Source organism: Poecilia formosa, unplaced genomic scaffold (assembly GCF_000485575.1).
Source record: "Poecilia formosa unplaced genomic scaffold, Poecilia_formosa-5.1.2 Scaffold17, whole genome shotgun sequence".
NCBI classification, from domain to species: Eukaryota; Metazoa; Chordata; class Actinopteri; order Cyprinodontiformes; family Poeciliidae; genus Poecilia; species Poecilia formosa.
This window is the reverse complement of record NW_006799956.1, coordinates 2557860-2565099: the sequence shown is the minus strand read 5'-3', so window position 1 is coordinate 2565099 and position 7240 is coordinate 2557860. Positions and strand designations below refer to the sequence as shown.

The following is a 7240-nucleotide window of genomic DNA, read 5'->3' as shown; positions in this document are numbered from 1 at the left end:
AGTTGGATAAACTTAATTGAATTGCTTGTTACCTACAGAAGCAATTCAATTAAGTTGGTTCAACTTTTTTCTTTTTAGAGTGTAGTAGTGCTTTTATCCACCATGTTTTTGAGTTAAAAAAATGTTTAAAGTTGACTGGAAATTTTGAATATATCACTAGGTAATTATGTGTTATTGGAATACATTATTAACAATACCTATACCAATTATATAGTCTTAAAAAAGGCACATATAAAAAAAAACAATTTTTAGCTTGACAGGGGCCCAAGTAAAGCCTGGTGGCCCACCAGGCTTATAATGTACTGGGGGAAAGCCTGAATGCTTTCTGTTTTATTGGTCTGTATTTTTTTTATATGTTTTGTCTAGTTTGAGCAAGAAGAACCAGATATATTTCAATCTTTCTACAGAATCATATATTTTGCCGAGTTTAATGAGTGCATGCACACAAATCCATTTTTGAGTAAAAGGTTAAAGAATATGCAAACAAATGTGCCTTGTGAAAATCTTAGAGGTAACATTTTCGATAGTAGAGCAAGAGTAGGAATAACCACTGTTTTTCTGTCATTAGCAGCAATATGATCAAGGCATCCATTGTTTAGATCTTTTGTGTTTTACTGTTAAATTATGGTATTTGTTTTTACAAAATTTAATATGGCATCAGAATCCTGTCGTTTACAACAATAGGAGGAATACCCAGAAAAAACACATGCATGTACATGGAGACCATGCAAACTCCAGAAAGGTTGTGGCCTCGGATTTGAAGACCTTCTTGCTGCAATGGCAACAGACCTAAAAACTGCATGTGGCGGACCACAATCACGAAACCATAATTCCTTTTTCCAATAGCCCTGACCACACTCATGACAGCCAATCTAATTTTGAAAGTTCAGACATGTCAATATTAGCGAACAAACAGAGATATATGAATCAAGCTAACTTGACCGTTTGGCTTTTGTTCGTGGTGCTCAGTGGAATTTCCGTTTCCATGGCGACATCTAGAAAATGCTGCGTTTGTGTTTGCACCCAACGATATCTGTCAAGAGACGGATAAGATATTATGTTGGTCCTCTGAATGCCCTCAGGCAATTTGGTGAGCGGGGACATTTCTGTTAGACTTTCAAACAAACAAAAAAAAAGAAGTCCAGGTTTAGATAAGTATTTAAAGGAGCTGCAGTAAAATTGAAAGACCTCAGGCATGGCTGGTGAACCAGATTGTTTCTTTCCATAAGTCATGGGGGGAGATGAGACAGTAAATGAGCTGGGAACATGTTAGTAATGGCCTGACTACTGCAATCATCGCTGTGGACGGGCATGGTCAAACCTCCAGATGCTTCAAAGACAAATAAGGGGAGAACTAATACATCATAATCTCAATACACGCACTGTGATGGATTATAAACCCTCCCAGTAAGGGGGATAAACTCTTTTCAGTGAAAACACAGGGCAGCAGTTCAAACCAGTGGTTGGCATGAAAAGACACACAAAAAAAAGTCGTGTTCTTCAGTATTTGCATATTTGTTTTAACTCCTGCACCCAAGAACCTTAACATCAATAAATATCGGATGCCTTAGATGGTCGCATTCTTTTAAAGAGAGCAAAAAATAATCAATTTAGCTATGCATCATAAGAGCAAGAAGAAAAAAAACGATAATTGTGGTGAGCTTAATAACACAAAGGAGTAAATTAAGTGCATAGTTGTATAATCATGACAGACTTGTGACATTTTCTGTACACAAACCTAAAGAAAAATAATGAAACACTAAAGCAGTAGCTCAATTTTAACCACTATGTCATTTACATTTAAAGAAATTCTTTCAGTTTGAGGTTTAAAATAAGGCTGGATCTTTTTTTTTTTTTGCTTGAATGTACGGTTAAAGCAAATCCACAGGAACCCAGAGGAGGAACATAAAGAGCTAAATATGAACAATAAAAAAAAGTCACACAGTCACACTGTGTGGGAGGACATTACCCAGTAAAAAAAAAAAAAAAAGAAAAGGTCCTCCTGGCTCCAGAGTCAGAAAGACTGGGGCAGCGGTCCCCGAGCAGCGTTAGCAAACCATGTACATGTGTGGGGACAAATGAGCAAATGTCTTCTGCCAGATTCTCCGTCCAATAAGCCAAGACTGAGCCGCGCGCGCGCTGCGGGCCTCGGCTATGACTAAACCAAGCGGGCTTCCTGAGTCGACGTGACGGCGAGGGAAGCAGGCCCGTGAGTCACAGCTTGTTTGTTTGCTCTCTCGGCTGCGGCGTGACAGCGGTCAGGCCTCTCGGTACGAGCGGTCGCAGCGGTGTCTGGGTCACGGCGGACGGGGTCCTGGGGGGCTGACAGCAGGCTAGCCCCGGGGCTTTTGGAGCGGCTGAGCCCAGACGGAGCCCCGAGGACCTCCGGGAGGCACGTGCTCGGCCGACTCCTGCACTCACTCACTCCTTCTTTTTTCCTGGCGTTCATCGCTGGCTCCCACCGCAACACATGTTATAGGATATAAGTGAGTTCTTATAATACATTTGGGAATATTTTTTTTTTCCCTCCATTTCACAAACCGCTGCTCCTCATTGCCATATGCAATTTCTGTCCAATAGGCACCGGCAGCTCACTCTGGTTTTGGTCTTCTCTCTTCGTGATTAAGAGCATTTCATGCTCATTAGGACAAAAGGGATTATTTTAACCTGAGAATAAGAGTTGAATTACAAACTGTTTACGAATCGCAAATGAACCAAAAGGCATAAACATTCTTTATTGATATATTGTGACACATAGAAATGTCCAGTGATGTTTTAAAAAGTCCAATAGATGGCAGACACATACAGCACAAAACCACAGTGCTAGAGGAGCTTCAACAATAGCCTCTGAATAATACCCAGCCTGTGTTACAAAGGCAATCACAAGTCAAAACATCCCTTTACTACAGCAGCAGTTATGTTTTGCAATAACATCTAAGCTTCCTGAAACAAATGCAAGTCATTTTTACGTAAATTCTCCATGGAGCTGATTCCTGACTTCAGCCTTGTTAAGTGTTGGATTGCACTCAAAGTAAGAAGCTGATGTGAGCGCCGCAGACAAGTCAGCTGGGACCCTTCAGCCGAAATAGCTTCATGAATGAGTGGCTCCACTACTGTGTATTTCATTGTCCTCCTTGTAATATAAAACTGATATTATTGGCTTCTTATATCAATTAGGTCTGCTGAAGTTTAGTGAGATGGACAGCCCGCCAATTAGAAAAGCACTTCAACCGTGACCTAGAGGAAAACACAACGAGTACAAGTGTGCCCTTCCATAACTTACGGATTTCGAATGCAACGACTTAACAACCGCTACTGAACTCGGACAGCGGCCAAGGTATACAGAGGATCATTCACATCGGGGAATATAGTCTAAGGCTCCTCTCATGAAAATTCATTGTGGAGTTTCTCTCTGTTGTTCCAAGCAGCCCTGAAACACACTGTGACGTTCGCGCCGTTTACGTGGATGATTATCACGGCCATAGAAAGGAAAGAAGTCTGACCACATCTAACCACGGTGCGACGGCCTCCTGAAATAGTCTCAACCTCACGGACATCTTTCCTCGTAGAACCGATGACAACGTTGTGACCTCTGCGGTTCATCTGTAAGGTTGTTGTTCAGACGATCATATCAAATCAAGTACAAGACAATAAGTAATCCAGTGTAATTGCATTACCACATGCATCCAGTCATCAAAATAAGGCTGCTCTCATGGGATTTCTCCTCTAAAGAGCAGCTAGAAAAGAACCTCATCCTCTTTCAGCTATGAATTGACAAGAAAGAAAAAGAAATAACACTGTATTTACCGTTAAAGAAAGTAAATTAGCTGCGTTTCCATTGATCGTGTAACTGCACAAAGTGGAATTACAAAAATAAATTTGTCATGTTACAGAAAACACTGCGATTTCAAAAAAACTTTCACTTTTCAATAAAAAATTTGTGTATTTTGCAAAATGCAATGGAAACACTTCACGTCACACAAGTCACACAATCAACAACTGGATGCTACTACTTACAGAAAAGACGACAGGAGGTTGTAGGAGGATGATGGCACAGCATGTTTTTTAACGACTTGTAGTGTGAACAAACTTACATCTGATTTTAATTGTTTCTTATTTAATGGAAACAACGCAATAGCCGAATTATGTATATTTAGCATTAGCTGAATATTGACAATGTTTTGCACACATTTTTAAAGGAAACTCAGCTATAATGAGGCTTCGTTGTAACTTTATTGCAACCAAAGTATTTTAATACTGTATATTAAAACAGCAGAGTTAGATGGGACATATTGTAGAGACTTACTTCTTCTGTTGATGCACACCTATTTCTTTTTTGTTTCTAGAGATGGGCTCCCACATTAAAAAAGATAGCAGGGAAGAAATACAAAAATTTCACACAAAACCCCCCCAAACAAAACAAAGCCATGTAGTGGGTACAACCCAACATGGACAAAGCTGCTCTGGTCAGATTCACTGATTCACTACACGTACTACTAACACACTGTCTCCACGATGAACCGTGTGATGGAACTTGTAAGAGTCAATGGGATGGAGCTAAGTACTTCCCTGGAGGAAAACCTGAGCTGGTGCAGAGGTTTGCCATCCGGCCGGACAAAGACGATAAATACGCAACAGTCAGAGCTGCAACGTGAATGGTTTTGAGAAGATACCAGCCAAAGTCCAAACCTAAGTCCAATGGAGAATGTGTTGGTTGAAAACTGATGTTCACACACCCAAATGAGCTGGAGTAATTTTCAAAGAAGAAAGGAGCAACAATTTAAAACATAGAAAGTAGTCAGTTTTTATTTCTTAAAATAGGTATTGAACTTGTGCTACTGGTACTTCATCAACAATACACTTTGTGCACAACTACTACTTGTTTTTGAGGATTATTTTTTACTAATTGCCAACTAAGGTTCTCTTGGTTAATCCAAAATGTTAATAAACCTAAAATATAAATGTTTAAGAAAGTCAACGTGAGGTTTTGTGTTAGCATAATATCTATTTATGCGTTACTACTGAGCAAGTGTTGTAGTGCAAAATGATTACACAGCCAATTAAAAAAACAGATTTTTCCCCATCTCACTTTTTTACTCTCATCTGTTTAAGTGGGAATTATCAAGTAGAAGTCGGGGTAGTCATGTGGCGAGGTTACAGACCTGGGAAGTTTGAACCTCATTGTCCGATTCTTTCCCTTACATCTTTCCCCTACTCTGCCCCCTTCCTGTCAGACAATTTTCAAATAAAGGACACTTTTGCTGAAGAAATTCTTCAAAAAAGACAGCTATAACATACAACTTTTCAATAAACAGGTGAGAAAGGGAGGCATGTCATCTAGTCAGGTGCCAGAGGAATGCTTCAATGCATGTGAAGTGGGATTTCCAAAAATCATTCTTTTGGAAAGTGTCTTCTAAAAACTAGCAGTAAGTTTGAGTCCATCTTTAACAATGCCAGCCCACACCGATAGCTCACCTGACTCAAAGTGGATCTCTGCCCGTTCCTGACCCACCCATGGGCCCGTCCACCTGGTGGTCAAGAGTCATTCTTGTTTCATCCATAAAGCCTTTGAAAAATATGTCTTCAGATTGTTCTTGGCCCAGTGTAGACACTTCAGTTATCATCCTTCCTACCTTCACCAAGTCTCTAGAGTTCTGAACATCTTGTACCTTTAGGTGTCGCACTTATGATAGAACTTGATTCTCCTCAAGTCCTTGACAATTAATGTGTGTGTTTTTTCCCCATAGATATTTCATGTGACACTGTCGACAATTTGCAACAAAATGTTTGATGGCTCTGTGATCACGCCCTGGTAACTTAACAATTTAAAGAGTGCTGCATCCATCTGACAGACTCTTGGTGATTTTTGACTTTTCAGAGTTCAGGTTTGTCCAGCTTGGAGTTAGAAAACATGCCTAACAATTATATTATGGTCAAAATACTCACCTGTCTAATAATTGTTGATATCCTCTGGATGTTATTTCCCTAGTCAGCCATGTCACGTTTCTTCATGTCTTTTCTTTTTACTCCTATTTGGACAAGAACTAAATAGATAAACTTGTCTCGATTCCTACATATATTGGTGCAGCACTTAAAAAGCCACATCGGTTCTGAGACAGCATATCCTATTAGTATGATGATGCTTTACATCGATCACGCGGCCACGACTTGTTGTGCGGTGAGGCTAAAGCAGATGTTTCAGGGTACAGACGAGCTTAGAGCAAAAACTAAGCCAGAAGGGAGAAGACTCTGGAAGCCACTGAGTCATTGGTCTCAAGACCCTCCGGTTCATTTCTGAGCCTGGGTTTGTTCTCTCTCCCCTCACCCTCCTTCCGTTTTTTGGTCCTTTGTTGTGGTCACTGGGACAATCGGTTACAGCCCGACGGAATGAAAACCATTCATTCAGATCCCTGCAACAGCAAACTATTAAACACAGGATCCAGTTTCTTAGTCTGGGAGGGAAGTCGTCTTTAAAGCAAAAGATTCTTCTGAGTAACCCCCCCACTGAAAACAAACAGAATAAAAAAACATAATCGAACATTTTATTCACCAGGTGGACCCACTCAAGCTACAGACGGGCGAACGATTTGTCTTTAATATGCAATGTGTGATGTGGATAGGTTCAATATATTTTTGCGTTGCAGATTTTGGGCCAGGCTGGATGTGGTTTTATTTCCACATCTATCACAGACAAACACAACAGTGATGGTGACGTGGATAAACAACATTCCCCCTGCAGAAACCTAATACAACTCATTCCTATGAATTAGCCTGTCTGTGTGTCTTGCTGAGGCAACAATGGTGATTTCTGTTTGAGTTTTGTGGCTTCCAAGCCCAGAACCAGTCTCCCAGTCGGAGCGACAGAAATGGAGGGTCGTGGTCACCGCGGATGCTTTGTTTTCCACAGCGCTGGCTCATTGCTGTCCAGCCCGCAGAAGGACCATCTGCCTTTTCAATTAATAGCCCTGTTTGTGCTTCACATTTGTTTGCGCTCATAGATGATTTTTTATAATAAAACTCAGACTTTCTGGTATTTCGTGAAATCCAGGGTGATGACATCGTTTCTTGGGTTTTTTTTTCTTTTTTTCGGAGGGGGAGTTTGCAGCTTGTGGCCGTTTCCCGGAGAAAAGGCAGCTTGCAGAAACTGCTGCAGCTGTTTTCTGGTGTGTCTGTGTGATGAAATGATTCTTGCCGATGTTTGGCCTTTACCACAATTAAGAGCAGACCCGCTCAGCGCCGG

General features: G+C 40.8%; 1 long non-coding RNA gene across 1 annotated transcript; it reads left to right on the top strand.

The window, feature by feature from the left end:
• The first annotated feature begins 893 nt into the window (after window positions 1-893).
• On the top strand, window positions 894-3857 carry LOC107835646 (uncharacterized). The gene is made up of 3 exons (XR_001661459.1): window positions 894-2486; window positions 3178-3337; window positions 3429-3857. It is a non-coding gene; the product is annotated as an uncharacterized LOC107835646 (long non-coding RNA).
• The last annotated feature ends 3383 nt before the right edge of the window (window positions 3858-7240 follow it).